At 48.3% G+C, this 18,497-nt stretch overlaps 1 non-coding gene across 1 annotated transcript; it reads right to left on the bottom strand.

Annotated features, from left to right (window-relative positions):
* Positions 1-12,298: 12,298 nt before the first annotated feature.
* On the bottom strand, positions 12,299-12,405 carry LOC117998382. The gene has a single exon (XR_004675975.1). It is a non-coding gene; the product is annotated as a U6 spliceosomal RNA (small nuclear RNA).
* Positions 12,406-18,497: the final 6,092 nt, after the last annotated feature.

Below are 18,497 nucleotides of genomic sequence, written 5' to 3'. Positions count from 1 at the left end.
CAGGTCGGGGTCCTGGGATCGAGCCCCGCATCGGGCTCACTGCTCAGTGGGGAGCCTGCTTCTCCCTCTGCCTCTGCCTGCCGCTCCCCCTGCTTGTGCTCTCTGTCTGTCAAATAAATAAATAAAATCTTTATTAAAAAAAAAAAAGTGCTGGTCACAACTTTCTAAATCGATTTCACCAACCAACATGGGGTGCAACCCCCAGCTTGAAAAGCCCTGACTTGGTGACAGGACAATGTAACATATTGCCTCCTTTTTGAGAGGTCAGACATCTAAGGCCTCCAAGTGGGTCAGTGGTTGGCATCACCGTTGGAGAATTTATCAGAAAGCAGAAAGTGGAGAGCGCCACCGTGTTCAGGGCGTGACTTTGTGCTTGCTCCCAGAGCAGCTTGGTGGATAGACAGACCCAGGTTCTCTAGATTGCTTTCATGACCCCCAGAACATTTCCTTCCCAGCACTAGGAGATAGACTAAGGGTGAGGATGGAGGATCTCCAAGAACTCTGCTGGGGCTTTAAGAGGGAGCCATCTGGGGCGCCTGGGTGGCTCAGCTGGTTAAGTGTCTGCCTTAAGCTCAGGTCCTGATCCCGGATCCCAGTATCCTGGGATTGAGCCCCAGGTTGGGCTCTCTGCTCAGTGGGGAGTCTGCTTCTCCCACTTCCTCTGCCCCTCCCCCTCCTTGTGCTTACACACACACTCTATCTCTCTCTCTTTCTCTCTCTCAGATAAATAAATAAAATCTTTAAAAAAAAAAAAAGAGGGACTCATCTTTGGCCATGTGGCTGCATCCTCCTGGAAATTATCTCAGGAGTAGGGCTGGGTGGTTTGGGAAGGAGTACCTGTGGCAGATACTCATTCTTCGGGTTGTTTTTGTCTGCGAGACATTTGTGGAGGCAGGAGGAGTTGAGGAGATCCCTCCAGGATAAGGGAAGAATGTGTCTGAACATACTCACTACATTCCTGGTTGCAAATAACAGGAACCCAACTCACACTAGCTTAAATGAAAACAACATCAACAAAAGGAATGTATTGGCTCACACACCAGGGAAGCTTCCTTGCTCGAAGTTACCTTTAACTTAGGGATTGGAATGGAGAACGTGATGCAGACAGGACCCCATGGCACATCCCTCATCTCTGGTCCTCTCTGCAAATCTTTGCCTTGTCCTTTCAGCAAACAGGAACGTTCTCTACCAACCCGGAAGCACGGCTACCGGAGGTCCCAGAGGCCCACCCTAGGGGAGAGAGAGAGAGTCTTTCCCCCACAGACTCTGAATCAATACCAGTAAGGCTGCAATATTGGTGGAGGGATTAGGAGAACTATTCGATTTATCAATTTTTTCTTGGGGTGATTGTAGTGAGGATGTGTCACTTTTGAAGAGGACTTTAACAAGGAGGAACAAACAATCCCTCTGGCTGGAGGGGGAGAGTGAGTACAGGCATGGAGACACCTGACGGGGCTGATGTCCTCACCAAAGCTAGAGGTAACGGTGGCCTGTGTGTGTGTGTGTCCTGCGTGTGGCTGAGCAGGTGGATGTGTTCCTGCACATTCCTGGATGTCTGTGTGTCTTCATTCTTGCAAGTAGGCCTGTGAGCCGAGGGCGTGATTCTGAACGTTTGATAGAGTGCTGTTGTGTCTGCGAATGCCTGAGAGGGTTGCGCTGTGCTGGGGTCACCGTGGGCCAGCCCTGCACGCAAGCACCCCCGGTCGGGTAGCAGCGGGAGCCTCGCCAGAGCGCAGCTAGCAGGCATGAGGGCTGCAACCTTGGCATCCCCTCTCTGAGCAGGGATTGGCCTGTGTCTGGAAGGCCCGCGCCAGGCCTCGGGGCTGGCGTCTTGGGGTAGGGTGGGGGGAGAGCCCCTCTACGTTGGTGCCCTAGAAGACCCCAGGCGCCTGGACAGGGCTCCGGGGAAAGTGGGGGCCAGAGGGGAGGTGGGGAAGAGGCCTCCTGCCCCTCCACCTGTGAACACAGTCACATTGCCAGCACCAGGACGGCCCATGTCCTTCTCTGGCCCTGCTTGAATCGCTTGCCCTGGGAGCGCAAACAGGGGCGGTGGGGGTGGGGATTGTCCCTGAGCTTTGTGAGAGCACGTTCTTTTCACACACTCTTTGTCTGGGGCAGTCTCTGGGCCTGTGTGTGGTGAGGGGGCCCTAGGCAGGCAACCAGAGAGGCTCTGAGCCGCCCGCCCCGCCCCTGCTCGGCGGGAAAGCAGGAGCCAAGTCAGACTGGGGACTGGGACCTGGAAGGACAGTCTGTGGTTGCTGCCCTGCTCTGAAGGGACCCCCGCGCTGTGCTCAGGGCGGGGGTGCTGATCTGGGGCCGGCCGGGTGGCAGCGAGCTCCAGATGAGGATCAGGATCCGGATAGGAATCAGGATTGATCAGGATCCCCAGCCTCTTCGGGAAGCACACAGGGGTCTTGGTGGAGGCAGCGGAGGCCCCGCAGAGCAGGAACCCTGCTCTCAGGGTCGCAGGGGCTCCAGCCAGCTGCCTAGGAGCACCTGCCATGGGTGTGGGCGGCATGGAGCCCCGCAGAGGACCACAGACTCATCCCGAGGATTGCTGGCACTTTCCAGGCCACTTCCCAGCTGCCGGCCACCCTGAATTGCGTGGATTCCTCCTGCCACCTGCAGGAGAGAAGACCGGAGGGGACACACAACACTGGGAGCAGCCCAGAGGAGATGGCTGGGGGCACCCTCCATGCTACTGTGGCGGGGGAGGAAGGGCACACCTGGGGGGATTCAAGACACTGGACAGGTCACTTGGGAGTCAGGGCAAAAAGTTATGGACGTGGCCACCGGGGCACAGGAGAAGGAATTTGGGGGAGAGTCCCGAGGGAGGCTTGCGGGGGTGGGGGTGGGGGGTGGTGACTGGAGCGCCAGCCTGGGCGGGGGCGGGGGTGGAATGCTGCTTTCGGGGGCGTCCACAGAGAACACGTGTGAAGACTCGAGGAAGAGCAAGTCACCGGCAAAGCAGCCTTGGAACCTGCAGTGAGTCTGCGTGAGCGCACCCTCCTGGTGTGGGGGCCGGGAGACAGCGCAGGTGCACAGCCAGAAGGGCGCCCGGGGGGGGCGGGGGGGCCGGGGGGGAGGGGCCCTGAGTGAGAGCAGGGCGTCTGCGAGCCCTGGAGGGGGACCTGGAGATTTGGGCCGGGCGTCCGCGGACGCGCGTGTCTCCGTGTGTGTGAGCCTGTGTGCGCCAGGGGGCTGCCGAGCATGTGCATGTGTGACCGCACGCGCGTGTGCACTTGCCCGAGGGCGTCTGTTTTCCCAGTCGGCTTCCCGGGCAGGAGGAGAGGGTCAGAGTTTTGGAAAGTAGGCCCGCAGGAGTGCGCGCGTCTGTGCGTCTGCGCATGCGCCAGGCTCTTGGGGCTCCGCTGGCGCCTGGGGGTCGGGGTGCGTCGGATGCTCCTGCCTGTGCCGGCCCCCATAGCCCAGCCCCCCCTGGTCCCCGGATCCAGGCGCCGGGGCCCCTGCTGCTCCCGAGCGTGACGTCCGTGGCCCGCGGATGTCCCCTAGGCCTGAGCGTGGCCTTTCCCTGGAAGGCCAGGCCCAGGCCCAGGGGCTGGGCTTGTGGTGGAGGTCGCTTGGGTGTCTGGGGGTATGCGGCGGGGACGGGTTGGGGGTGTGTGTGTGGGTGGGGAGACCTCTCTGTGACCCCGGCAGCAGGGCCAGGGAGGCAGGGCAGCTGGGGCCAGAGAGAAGGTGGAGGGGGAGGCCCCCTGACCCTCAGCCCCTAATAACGATAAAATTGTAGGCAGCCCATCAACTGCCCAGACTCTGTCTCAGGCCGTTTTAATGAATGAACGCGAGTATCCTGTGCTCACACTCGGTCTCCTGCACCATCTTCATCTCTTGGATGTGTGCCTGAGCGTGTGGGGCGTGGGGGTGGGGGGAGAGGGGAGAGGTGTGCCTGGGGCCCCTTCGTTGGTGATGTCTTGGTCCAGCCAGGTTCCTGGGCAGCTGGTGAGCCCTCCTGGCCCCTGCAAGCCAGGGCGCAGAGCAGAGCAGAGCACCCAGGGGCGGGGGACTGGTACCTAAATCAGACACGGCCCAGAGCACAGTCCAGCCCCTGCCACTCCCAGAGGGTCGACGGCACTGCTAACGGGGGAGGGGGCCCTGCCGCAGGGAGTTGGGGCTGCAGGACCTTGGCAGAAGGTGTCCCCTTCGGGCTGTGGGGACAAGAGGCAGTGCAGGGGTGAAGCTGAGACCAGTGTGCACGCGTGCCTCAGAGTCCAGCCCAGGACCCAGGTGTCGCCTCTGCGGGTGGGCAGCCCTTCTCTGGACACCTGTGAACGGCTTAGCGACTCCAGCTCCCGTGCTTTCTCGGGCCAAGTGCAGCAGAGCAGACCGTAGGGGACAGAGGAGGAAGGGGCCGGCCCGCAAGAGGGGACCGTCCAGCCTCCCTCCAGGACAGGCCTGAGGGTCTGGGGACCTGGGGACAGGTGCGGAGGCCTTGAAGAGGCGGGAGGGTCAGGCCACGGTTCATGGCAGTCTGATGGCGGAGGTGGAGGGTCTTCGGGGGCCTCCGGGACTGTGGAGAGGTCACCTGGGGATCAGGGAAGACAGTGGCCCACGCGGCCAGCTGGGACACAGGAGAACGAATTTGGAGGCGCCCCGAAGTCAGAATGGGGCAGGGGGTGGGAAGGGGGGCGTCTCCTGGACCGGTGGGGGGCCCCCAGAGACCCCCTCCCCAGGAGGCCTCGGACAGAGAGGGCTGGGCCGGTGGGTGGGTAGGGGGACTCCTGAGATGGACGCGTCTGAGCGCTGGCGGTTGAGAAGGGCGCGTGCAAACCGGCTCTGGGGCCTCCAGCGATGGTGTGTGTGCGCGCGTGCTCGGCTGGGGATGGGGGCTGGGAGCCTGGAGGGTGTGTGCGTCCGGGAGGGGACCCCTGGCGGGGTGGGTCCACCCGGGGGGCTGAGTGTGGGCCCTGGGTGTCATCCAGAGGGCGCGTGCGTGTCCGCGGGGTGACTTGGAGGGTCCAAGCCCTGCTTCTGCAGATGTGCGTGTCCCCGGGTGTGCGTGCATGCGTGACTGTGCCTGCGCGAGCGAGGGGGGGTCCCGGGCTCCCCGAGAGCCCTGCCGGCCCGAGTGTGTGTGCGCGTGTCGGAGTTCACTGCAGAGTGCGTGTGCAGACGTGTTCGTGGCTGATGTGTGGGTGCCTCAGGGTTGGACTGGTGTATTTTTGCCTGGTGTGCAGAATGTGTGGGTGTATGTGGCCATTATCTCCATGCTTTTTTAAAAAGATTTTTATGTATTTGAGAGAGAGAGAGAGCACTTGCGGGGGGACGAGGGAGAAGCAGTCTTCCTGCTTCTCTCAGCAGGGTGAGGGGCTTCGCCCCGCACCCGAGATCTTGACCTGAGCTGAACTGAGATGCCCGATGGCCTGAGCCACCCAGGCGTCCCCAGGTCTCCATTTTTAAAAGAGGCCTTTAGGGCCAATGATTTGTTCCCACCCCAGGTATGAGTTTGTGTGTGGGAGTTCCTAAAGGGGTGTCTTGTTTGGCGGTGGGGTGGGTCAGGGTGTGGTAATGGTGGGTGTGGTGCAAGTGTGCCTTTTTGTCTCCCCAAGCTAAAGCAAATTTAATTTATTTTCCGTCTTTTGAAGTGTCATTGGTGAATAAAATTCTACATTTTTAAAATGTACCGTATGTTCTATGTAAGCGTATTTCTTGAAATGATAATCCCTGTCAAGTTAATTCAGTATTCCTTTATCCTTTTTTTTTTTTTAAAGATTTTATTTATTTAGGGGCGCCTGGGTGGCTCAGTTGGTTAAGCGACTGCCTTCGGCTCAGGTCATGATCCTGGAGTCCCGGGATCGAGTCCCGCATCGGGCTCCCTGCTTCTCCCTCTAATCCTCCCCCCTCTCATGCTCTCTCTCTCTGTCTCATTCTCTCTCTCAAATAAATAAATAAAATCTTTAAAAAAAAAGATTTTATTTATTTGTCACACAGACAGAGAGAGCACAAGCAGGGGGAGTGGGAGAGGGAGAAGCAGGCTTCCTGCTGAGCAGGGAGCCCCATGCGAGTCTCAATCCCAGGACCCTGGGATCATGACCTGAGTGGAAGTCAGTCAGTCACTTAACCAACTAAGCCACCCAGGCGCCCCACTATTCCTTTATCTTAGCAGTTATGTTATTTTTCATGATTTGAATTCTGCACATTGTGAGGAGGCTCTCTTGCAGTCTGAGAGCTATTAATTATATGAGTGATGACCATGTAGCATTCAGCTCCTACCACTAGCCACCCCAGACCAGGAAATCTAGGCCTCTGTGTTTCTGCTGCTCTGAAGTATGATGTTCTCTGATCTACTTATGTTCCCTTCAACCATAATATACCTGTTTTAATAAGTCCTGGCTGAGACCAAGGGGTTGGAATCATGGGGGGAGGGCACTAAGCAAAGAGATCTGATATCTGAGGGTAGGTGAAGACCCAGCTATAGGGCCAATGATCCAGGAGAGCTGGGGTCCAGGAAAGGAGGTGGAGAAAGAGGCTTCCTGATCCTTACCCACTAATAGTGGTGAAATTGTAGGCAGCAATAAAGTGCTTTAGTGGGGTCAGATACCATTTAATCACTTGTTATGTGATGGGGTTCAGGATAGCATACCCCTAAATATGACACCTTGGCATATTGAAGCTCAAGGAGTGTGAGAAAACACCAGAAGCAAGGTCGCTGTGACATCCCCCACCTTCTTCCCTGAAACAGGTTATAAAACTCTCATGTGAGGGTTGCCCTCCATATGCCAGGAGGAAAGGAGCATCTTTATCTCTGAAGACAAAGAGAATTCAAGAAGAATTCTAACAAGCAGGCCTTGCTACGGTTTACTACAATTCCATCCTACTCCTTAACCTGTCATGTTCTTCTAGTAGCGTCCACTCTTCATCACACCGAGCATAAAATACTCCGGTCTCTTTCAGACTTTACTCTCTCATGAAGGCTCTCAGGTCACGTCAAACTTACATTGAACTTGTAAGCTTTTCTCCTGTGAATCTGTCTTTGTCAGTTTAAATGTTCAGACCCAGTTGCGATCGTCAGAGGGTGGAGGAGAACTTTTTAATCTATGTAACCCTTGTATTTAATAACGTGGTGTCCTTTTACCAGCTGAAAGGGTCTTTCTTATTTGGGAATAGCAGCGAATAGCAATTCGGGACAAGCAAGCTGCTGCAGAAAGCCTAGGCTAGTCCAATGAACAAAGGAGAGGAACTTTTTTTATGGAGAAGGAGGAAGTTGGGAGGGATTGTTTAGAATGAAAGGCCATTGGAAAAAAGCAGGGGTTCAAGGTGGTGATGGTTTTTCACTGGCTGAGTTGCAGGGGTGGTTGATTTCTTGTAGGAGTTGCAGCGTCCTTCATTTCCTGCTGGGGCCTGTAATTCGTTCTTCCCTGTGCCTCCTCCTTCCCCTGGCTTCTCTAATTGACAATCCTTGATTTAGACTGGTACGGAGTAAGAGCACCCCCGTGTGGTCTCCCAGCTCCATTTTAGTGAAGCTTCCCTGTGTTAATTTTCTCACCAATAAAAAACCAGTTTGGGTTTTTTAATAATTTTTTTAAAGTTTAAATTCAGTGAATTAACATATAATGTATTACTGGTTTCAGAGGTAGAGGTCGGTTATTCATCGGTCTTATATAATACCCAGTGCTCATTACATCACCTGCTCTCCTTCATGCCCATCACCCAGTTACCGCGTCTCACCACCCCCCTCCCCTCCAGCAACCCTGTTTATTTCCTATGATTAAGAGTCTCTTACGGTTTGTCCCCGTCTCCAATTTCTTCTTGCTTTATTTTTTTCTCTCTTCCCATAGGATCCTCTGTTTTGTTTCTTAAATTCCACATATCAGTGAGGTCATATAATTGTCTTTCTCTGGTTGATTCATTTAGCTTAGCATAATACCCTCTAGTTCCATCCACATCGCTGTAAATGGCAAGATTTCAATTTTTTTTTGATGGCTGAGTAGCATTCCATTGTACATATATATCACATCTTCTTTATCCATTCATCTGTTGGTGGACATTTGGGCTCTTTCCACAGTTTGGCTATTGTGGACATTGCTGCTATTAAACAATGGGGTGCAGGTGTCCCTTCGGATCACTACATTTGTATCTTTGGGGTAAATACTCAGTAGTACAATTGCTGGGTCATAGGGTAGCTATATTTTCAACTTTTTGAGGAACCTCCATTCTGTTTTCCAGAGTGGCTGCACCAGCTTGCATTCCCACCAACAGTGTAGGAGGGTTCCCCTTTCTCCGCATCCCCGCCAACATCTGTCGTTTCCTGACTTATTAATTTTAGCCATTCTGACTGGTGTGAGGTGGTATCTCATTGTGGGTTTGATTTGTATTGCCCTGATGCCAAGTGATATTAAACATTTTTCATGTGTCTGTTGGCCATTTGGACATCTTCTTTGGAGAAATGTCTGGTCATGTCTTCTGCCCATTTCTTGATTGGATTATTTGTTCCTTGGTTGTTGAGTTTGATAAGTTCTTTTTTTTTTTTTTTTTTTTGAGCCAGATAGTTGCCCAGATTTTATTAAGTTTTTAAATTTTAATTCCGGTATAGTTAACATACAGTGTTATATTAATTTTAGTTGCAATTTAGTGATTCAGTAATTCTTTTTTTATATAATTTTTTTATTATGTTATGTTATTCAGTAATTCTATACATTACTCAGTGTTCATCATGATAAGTGTACTCTTTAATCCCCATCACCCATTTTACCTCCCACCTGAGTTTGATAAGTTCTTTATAGATTTTGGATACTAGCCCTTTATCTTCTCCCATTCTGTCTGTTGTTTTTTGGTTTTGTTGACTGTTTCCTTTGCTGGGCAAAAGCTTTTTATTTTGTGAAGTCCCAATAGTTCATTTTTTGCTTTTGTTTCCCTTGCCTTTGGAGACATGTCTAGCAAGAAGTTGCTGTGGCCGAGGTCACAGAGGTTGCTGCCTGTGTTCTCCTTTAGGATTTTGATGGACTCCTGTCTCACATTGAGATCTTTCAACCATTTAGAGTCTATTTTTGTGTGTGGTGTAAGGAAATGGTCCAGTTTCATTCTTCCGCATGTGGCTGTCCAGTTTTCACAACACCATTTGTTGAAGAGACTGTCTTTGTTCCATTGGACATTCTTTCCTGCTTTGTCAAAGATTAGTTAACTGTAGAGTTGAGGGTCCATTTCTGGGCTCTCTAGTCTGTTCCACTGATCTATGTGCCTGTTTTTGTGCCAGTACAATGCTGTCTTGATGATGACAGCTTTGTAATAGAGTTTGAAGTCCGGAATTGTGATGTCACCAGCTTTGGTTTCCTTTTTCAACATTCCTTTGGCTCTTTGGGGTCTTTTCTGGTTCCATACAAATTTTAGGATTATTTGTTCCATTTCTTTGAAAAAAGGGGATGGTATTTTGATGGGGATTGCATTAAATGTGTAGATTGCTCTAGGTAGCATTGACATCTTCACAATATTTGTTCTTCCAATCCATGAGCATGGAATGTTTTTCCATTTCTTTGTGTCTTCCTCAATTTCTTTCCTGAGTATTTTATAGTTTTCTGAGTACAGATCCTTTGCCTCTTTGGTTAGATTTATTCCTACGTATCTTATGGTTTTGGGTGCAGTTGTAAATGGGATGGACTCCTTAATTTCTCTTTCTTCTGTCTTGTTGTTGGTGTATAGGAATGCCACTGATTTCTGTGCATTAATTTTATATCCTGCCACTTTACTGAATTCCTGTATGAGTTCTAGCAGTTTTGGGGTGGAGTCTTTTGGGTTTTCCACATAAAGTATCATATCATCTGCAAAGAGTGAGAGTTTGACTTCTTCTTTGCCGATTTGGATGCCTTTTATTTCTTTTTGTTGTCTGATTGCTGTGGCTAGGACTTCTAGTACTATGTTAAGTAGCAGTGGTGATAGTGGACATCCCTGCCGTGTTCCTGACCTTAGGGGAAAAACTCTCAGTTTTTCCCCATTGAGAATGATATTCGCTGTGGGCTTTTCATAGATGGCTTTTATGATATTGAGGTATGTACCCTCTATCCCTGTACTCTGAAGAGTTTTAATGAAGAAAGGATGCTACTTTATCAAATTGTTTTTCGGCATCTCTTGAGAGGATCATATCGTTCTTGTTCTTTCTTTTATTAATATACTGTATCACATTGATTGATTTGCAGATGTTGAACCACCCTTGCAGCCCAGAAATAAATCCCACTTGGTCATGGTGAATATCCTTTTAATGTACTGTTGGATTCTATTGGCTAGTATTTTGGTGAGAATTTTGGCATCCATGTTCCTCAGGTAAATATTGGTCTGTAATACTCAGTTTTGGTGGGGTCTTTGTCTGGGTTTGGAATCAAGGTAATGCTGGCCTCATGGAAAGAGTTTGGAAGTTTTGCTTCCATTTTGATTTTTTTGAAACAGTTTCAGAAGGATAGGTATTAATTCTTCTTTAAATGTTTGGTAGAATTCCCCTGGGAAGCCATCCAGCCCTGGGCTCTTGTTTGTTGGGAGATTTTTGATGACTGCTTCAATTTCCTTACTGTTTATGGATCTGTTCAGGTTTTCTATTTCTTCCTGGTTCAGTTTTGGTAATTTATATGTCTCTAGGAATGCATCCATTTCCTCCAGATTATCTAATTTGCTGGCATAGAGTTGCTCATAATATGTTCTTATAATTGTTTGTATTTCTTTGGTGTTGGTTGTGATCTCTCCTCTTTCATTCATGATTTTATTTATTTGGGTCCTTTCTCTTTTCTTTTTGATAAGTCTGGCCAGGGGTTTATCAATCTTATTAATTCTTTCAAAGAACCAGCTCCTAGTTTCGTTGATCTTTTCTACTGTTCTTTTGGTTTCTATTTCACTGATTTCTGCTCCAATCTTTATTATTTCTCTTCTCCTGTTGGGTTTAGGCTTTATTAGCTGTTCTTTCTCTAACTCCATTAGGTGTAAGGTTAGCTTGTATATTTGAGAACTTTCTTGTTTCTTGAGAAAGGCTTGTGTTGCTATATACTTTCCGCTTAGGACTGCCTTTGCCGCATCCCAAAGATTTTGAATAGTTGTGTTTTCATTTTCATTGGTTTCCATGTATTTTTTTAATTCTTCTTTAATTTCCTGGTTGACCCATTCATTCTTCAGTACGATGCTCTTTAGCCTCCACGTATTTGAGTTCTTTCCGACTTTCCTCTTGTGATTGAGTTCTAGTTTCAAAGCATTGTGGTCTCAAAATAGGCAGGGAATGAACCCAATCTTTTGGTACTGGTTGAGACCTGATTTGTGACCCAGGATGTGATCTATTCTGGAGAATGTTCCATGTGCACTAGAGAAGAATGTGTATTCTCTTGCTTTAGGATGGAATGTTTTGAATATATCTGTGAAGTCCATCTGGTCCAGTGTGTCATTCAAAGCCCTTGTTTCCTTGTTGATCTTCTGCTTAGATAATCTGTCCATTGCAGTGAGTGGGGTGTTAAAGTCTCCTACTAATATTGTATTATTGTCGATGTGTTTCTTTAATCTTGTTATTAATTATCTTATATAATTGGCTCCTCCCATTTTGGGGCATAAATATTCACAAATGTTAGATCTTGTTAGATAGACCTTTTAATTATGATATAGTGTCCTTCCTCATCTCTTATTACAGGTTTTGGTTTAAAATCTAATTTGTCTGATATAAGGATTGCCACCCCAGCTTTCTTTTGATGTCCATTATCATGGTAAATGGTTTTCCACTCCCTTCACTTTCAATCTGGGGGTGTCTTTGGGTCTAAAATGAGTCTCCTGCAGACAGCATATTAATGGGTCTTGCTTTTTATCCAGTTTGATACCCTGTGTCTTTTGATTGGGGCATTTAGCCCATTTACATTCACAGTAACTATTGAAAGATATGAATTTAGTGCCATTGTGTTACCTGTAAAGTCACTGTTTCTGTATATTGTTTCCATTCCTTTCTGGTCCATGTTACTTTTGGGCTCTCTCTTCGGTTAAAGGATCCCTTTTAATATTTCTTGTAGGGCTGGTTTGGTGATCACAAATTCTTGTAGTTTCTGTCTGTCCTGGAAGCTTTTTATCTCTCTTTCTATTTTGAATGACATCCTAGCTGGATATAGTATTCTTGGCTGTATATTTTTCTCATTTAGGACCCTAAATATATGGTGCCAGTCCTTTCTGGCCTGCCAGTCTCTGTGAATAGGTCTGTTTGCCAGTCTAATCTTTCTACCATTGTAGGTTACAGACCTCTTGTCCTGAGCTGCCTTCAGGATTTTCTCTTTGTCTCTGAGATTTGCAAGTTTCACTATTATATGTCAGGGTGTTGACCTATTTTTATTGATTTTGAAGAGAATGTTTCATGAATTTGTGTTTCATCCTTGCACAGGGACCATGCTAATCTTCTCTGTATTTTTCCAATTTTAGTATATGTGCTGCCGAAGTGAGCACTCACCAGTTAGGTTTTGAAAGTCGGGTAGTGTTAAGTCCTGAAGTCCTCTGACTTTGCTTTTCTTTCTTTCATTTTTTTAATTTTTAAGATTACTTAATTATTTGTGTGAGAGAGAGAGAGCATGAAATGGGGAAGAGACAGGGGGAGGGGGAGAAAAAACCTCCCCACTGAGCAGGGAGTCGGATGTGGGGCTTGATCCCAGGACCCTGAGATAATGACCTGAGCCAAAGGCAGATGCTTAACTGACTGAGCCACCCAGGTGCCCCTGTTTTTCTCTTTCAATATTGTATTGGGCATTCTGGATCTTTTGCCTCTCATATAAACTTTAGTATCAGTTTCTTGATATTCACAAAGTCAATGATGTATTTAAAATAATACCAGACTCATCAGTTCCTTGGTTCCTCTGGGCCTGTGCTCCCACATCTGTGAGATGCAGCCTGGTCACGACATTCTGGGGCTTCCTGGGCAAGGCAGAGCTCTGTCTCAGCCCTGGTTCAGTCAGGGCTTCCCTTTCTCACCTGAGCAGAGCCCCTGGATAGACATGCTCACGTAGGGTGGTGGGGGTCTAAGATGCAATAGCGTTAATGAAAGGCAATTTAGAAATCTCTATAAAAATGACAACTGCATGGGGCTGGCTCAGTAGGTAGAGCATGTGACTCTTGATCTCAGGGTTGTAAGTTTGAGTCCCATGTTGGGACTTTACTTAAATATAAAACCTTGGGGGGTGCAGTCAGGAACTAGTTAAATAAGTGAGGTCACAACCATAGAAGATCATCCACACAGCTGTTCAAAAACTGAGTAAACCCGCCTTTTCCCTGCAGCCTCCGCTCCGGCGGGAGCGCCCCGGCGGAGCTTCAGACACGTGCAGGTCTCATAATCCACATCCTCTCCAATCTAGTTTTAACCAGCCTTTCCAATTTTCACTGCCCATTGCTCTCCCAAGAGGGGACAGCCATGGGCTTTGGACAGAGGCAGCCCCAGGATGACTTGAAAGTGGGGCATCCTGTGTCCTCCTAAAGAGAGAAAATTAGTGGCTGGTGAACAGTCTGTATGGCATTCTCAGATGCCTTTATCCGAGTGAGAAATCTGCCTCCATCAGGATCTCAGATGTCTGACAGCCCTATGTGACATCAGGATAGAATATTCCTGTAAATATACTGCAGGACGTGTGGCAGTCTACAATACTGACAACATTTACTGCATGTTGATGATGTGTCAGAATTGGGAAAGAGAACACAGGGCAGAGAGGGAGAGAATCTTAAGCAGGCTCTTGGCCCCTACAGAGCCTGATGCTTGGGTCCCATCTCATGACTCTGAGATCATGACTTCAGTGAAAATCAAGAGTCGGACGGTCAACCGACTGATCCAGCCAGGTGCCCCAAAGATTTACTTTATTAAAGGATGGAGTAGAGTAGGGTTCCCATTTTAGTTTACATATACAGTAGTACAACTGCTAAATTAGGGACATAAAGATGTTATAGATACATATAATAAACAGTTACATAATAATACAACACAGAAAAATCATTCTGAGATTATTTCAACAATATATCAAGAATAATCTCCCTAGGGGCGCCTGGGTGGCTCAGTTGTTAAGCCTCTGCCTTCAGCTCGGGTCATGACCCCAGGGTCCTGGGATCTAGCCCTGCATTGGGCTCCCTGCTCGGCGGGGGGCCTGCTTCTCCCTCTCCCACTCCCCCCACCCCCAGCTTGTGTTCCCTCTCTCGCTGTCTCTCTCCCTATCAAGTGAATGGATGAGATCTTTTAAAAAAAGAAAAGAGAATAATCTCCCTACATGCTAAAACAGCATTTGCTAAAACTGCTGAGGGTCAACATTCCTAACCTGTTAAATGTCTTACTCCAAAAGGCTGTGTGATGCTTAATGAGGAAACCCTAGAAATGATCCTATTTAAAAAAAAAAAAAAAGAGCTTTTTTCAAGGTTACGATCAAACATAATTAGAAAAAAAGTAAAAATCACTCATAGATGGTAAGTTTACTTGGAAATATGTCTATGGGTGTCCATTGAAAGTGGTTCATTGAAGTAACAAGTAATAGGTTTGAAGATAAGTTGGAAGGAAAATAAATATGGGAATAATTAGATAGATGTACAGAAGTTACAGATGAGGAAAACATTAAAATACTGACAGACACAAATGAGACCTTAAATGGTAAATCATACCATGTCTAAGAAATTTCAACATAAAGATAAATCTTTTTCTTTTTTTTTTAAGATTTTATTTGTTTGTTTGACGGTGAGACAGTGGGGGGGAAGGGGCATGGGCAGGGGGAGTGGAAGAGGGAGAAGCAGGCTTCCCGCAGAGCAGGGAGCCCGATGCGTGGCTCGATCCCAGGACCCTAGGATCATGGCCCGAGCTGAAGGCAGATGCTTGGCAGCTGGGCCACCCAGGTGCCCCAAAGATAAATCTCCTAAAGAAAAATGTAAGTTTATAAAAATTCCAATAAAAATAACAGGATTGTTTTTGTAACTACACAAGTTGATCATAACATTCATATAGAAAAATAAGAATAACCATAATATTGTGAAAAAGTAGAATCATACCGGGTAACTAGACCTACCAGATGTTAAAATGTTACAAAAAGAGTAAAATGTTGATAATAGCACCTGACTAGCTTACTCAATGAATAGAACAGATAAAGGGAAGTCCAGAAATAGACTCTGAATTAAATTTAGAAAGTACAATAAGAAAGCATGGTTTTTCCTTTAATCGTGTAGTATACCTTTGCCTTCTGAGTTAAAAAAAAAAAAAACAAAATTAAGAGTACTTAAAAGGAGTGAATTATGTGACTAGATTTTAAAAATTCTGTACGGAGGGGCACTTGGCTAGCTCCATCAGTAGAGCGTGGAACTCGATTTCAGGCTCATGAGTTCAGGCCCCATACTGGGCATAGAGATTACTATTAAAGTATTAAAAAAAGTAAATAGGGCGCCTGGGTGGCTCAGTCGTTAAGCGTCTGCCTTCGGCTCAGGTCATGATCGCGGGTCCTGGGATCGAGCCCCGCACCGGGCTCCCTGCTCAGGGGAAGCCTGCTTCTCCCTCTCGCACTCCCCCTGCTTGTGTTACCTCTCTCGCTATCTCTCTCTCTGTTGAAAAATAAATTTAAAAAATCCTTAAAAAAAAAAAGGAGATATTTAAAAATATTTTTGTAATATTTATTCTTTTCCTGTCTTCCTCTTTGTAACTTGCCCTTTCATGAGATTCTGTGAATATGTTTCTTGAGGTCTCATTTATTTTCCTTTTTCTCCTTCACTTTTTGGTAGTCACTCATAGTAATGGCAAAATATAAAAGTCCTATCTTTTAGCATTTATTTCTTCCCTTATTCTAGTGAGTTTGAACATGTTTTCTTCTGCTATTTAATTCTCTGCTTTGAATTGTCTGTTCATATCTTTGTTCATTTTAAGATACTGTTTTTTTGGGGCGCTTGGGTGGCTCAGTCGTTAAGCGTCTGCCTTCGGCTCAGGTCATGATCCCAGGGTCCTGGGATCGAGCCCCGCATCGGGCTCCCTGCTCGGCAGGAAGCCTGCTTCTCCCTCTCCCACTCCCCCTGTTTGTGTTCCCTCTCTCTCTGTGTCTCTGTCAAATAAATAAAATCTTTAAAATAAATAATAAAATTAAAATAAAAAATTTAATTTAATTTAATTTAATTTAATTTAATTTAAATTAAAATAAATAAATAATTTAAAAAGTAAATTAAAAAAAAACAACTGAGCAAACTCTCTTTGTACTGATATGGAAATTTCTCCAAGATATACCGGTAAGTAAAAAGAAACCAGGGCATGGAACAGTGTGTAAAGTGTGCCACCTTTTGTCTAAAAATGGGAGCACATGAGAATATGAATATTTACACAGACCTAAAATTATGTCTTATATTTATACAAATACATAATTATGTACAATAGCGAAACTATGTATTATAACAATATATAATTATATATTTCCATTACATATCATATTGCACGTGTAAATATTGCATTATATTTAATTTTTATGTATTTATAAAAATACTAATTTTACATTTAAAAATTCGTTTATATCGGAGATATATACGCATGTATGGGGACAAATATGTATAAAACACATCAATAATAATCACACATATGTGTGTATACTATGCATGCGTGTATGTGTGCTATATATGTACATACACACGTACAAGCATGAAGAAGCCGTGGAAGGACACAAACTAACTGCAGTGGTTACCATGTGGTTTATGGGCATAGAAAACTGGTGGGTGGTGCACACGCTGTGGGGGGAAGACTTTTCACTGCATACTATTTATTTACTTAAGAACATGTAAACCATATATTAACTATTCAAACAGTGAACGAGAGCATTTCAGGGAGGAAGACCACCCTGGCACCAGTCCCTCCTTCCCTCTCTGCCCCCCTCCCCGTCCAGCCGCGGCCTCGAGCGCCCCCAGTGGAACCAGCGAGGAGCGGCCCGGACTTCGACACGCGGGCTCCAGCGGCTCCGCAGAGCGCACGCGCAGACGCGGCATTGCACATGCGCCGTCGCTCGGGCGCCAAGTCCGAGCGGGAGCCGTTCAGGCCGGCGAGGCGCTCGGCGGGCGAGGTGAGCGCGCGCTGTGCGCGCGGGCGTGGGGGCGCGCGTGTGAGTGGCGCGCGTGTGAGTGGCGCGCGTGTGAGTGGCGCGCGGGCATTCCGTGGCCGAACGCGGTCGGAAGAGACGCGAGGGCGAGGGGCGGCACGCCTGAGCGCGCGAGAAGCCCAGGGCGGCGGCGCGGGCCTCCCTGAGGGGCGACGCCACGGCGGGCTCGGGGCTGCGACGCGCGGCAGCCCAGTAGCTGTGCGGGGGTGGGGGCTGGGGAGGCGCCTCCGCGTGAGGAGACGACGGGGGTAGTGGCCCCTGTAGAGAAGGGCCCCGGGTCGGGCGTGGGGCCCGCGGACACCCGGGAGCCGAGGATCACCGGTGCGCGGGAGTGGCCTCCCCGCCCTCGCCGCGCCCTTGTGTGCCTCAACTCCTCGGCCTCCGTGGCCTGTGCTCGGCCTCAGGCCAACGTCCTCCTGGGCCGCTGGTCTCGGCCCCGCCCCCACGCCAGGCCCCGCCCCTCCTGGCCCCGGATCCTCCGACACCCCCAGGCCCCCCTAGGCCGCATCCCTACCCGGCGTCGGCCCCAGGCCCCGCCCCTCGCGCCCCAGACCCACCGCTATCCCGGGTCCCGCCCTGAGCTTAAGCCCCGCCCCAGGCCCCACCCTCAGCCCCGCCCACCAAGGCCCCTGCTCCGACTTCCTTCTCCCCACGCCGGCCCCCGGGCCCCGCCTCTGTCCCGCCCCTCCTCCCTCGGTCCTCCCCACTGCCTCAGTTCCACCCCTGCTGGCAGTCTCTCCTCCCTGCCCCGGCCCCTCCGATCGGCGCTTGCTCTTTATCTTGCCCCATTCGCCCTTGAGCTCTGCCCCCGCTCTTTGCCTTACCTTGTTCTGCTCCGTTTCTCTTGCCTTGGCGCCGCTCTTCCCATTGTCCCCTTCAGCCCCTGCTTCCTCCTCCCACCATCACCTCTGCCCACCCAGGATGAAAGGAAATGTTTAAATAAAGCAATAATAAAATGTAATTGCATATTTAACTTATTTCTGGGTGGACAGTGATAGATTGCACATTAATATACTAAAATTCTACAAAGACTAAAGAGCAGGTGGCTAGAATTTTTTTTAATCAAGTAGGACAAGGAATATCCTTCATTTGTATATAGTCTTTACCAATCAGCGACAGAAAGAAGACAAAGGATAGGTGCAATTTATAAAGGGCCAATAAGTCTGGGGAAAAAAAAAAAGTAAGCTTTATTATTAATTTAAGGAAATGCAGAATTAAAGAATAAAAAATATATTTTTCATCTGTTTAATTGGCAACAAATTTTGAGAAGTGATAATATTCTTGCTGGGTAGACCAGTTACATAATTTGCAGGGCCTAATGCAAAATGAAATATGAAGCCCCTTGTTTAAAATATGAAAAATCTTGGGTGCCTGGGTGGCTCAGTCGTTAAGCGTCTGCCTTCGGCTCAGGTTGTGATCCCAGAGTCCTGGGATCGAGCCCCGCATCAGGCTCCCTGCTCG

This window comes from Mirounga leonina, unplaced genomic scaffold, assembly GCF_011800145.1.
Source record: "Mirounga leonina isolate KUSES-001 unplaced genomic scaffold, KU_Mleo_1.0 Mir_376, whole genome shotgun sequence".
Classification (NCBI taxonomy): Eukaryota; Metazoa; Chordata; class Mammalia; order Carnivora; family Phocidae; genus Mirounga; species Mirounga leonina.
Note: the sequence above shows the minus strand (reverse complement) of the source record. Positions and strands in the feature narration are given on the sequence as shown.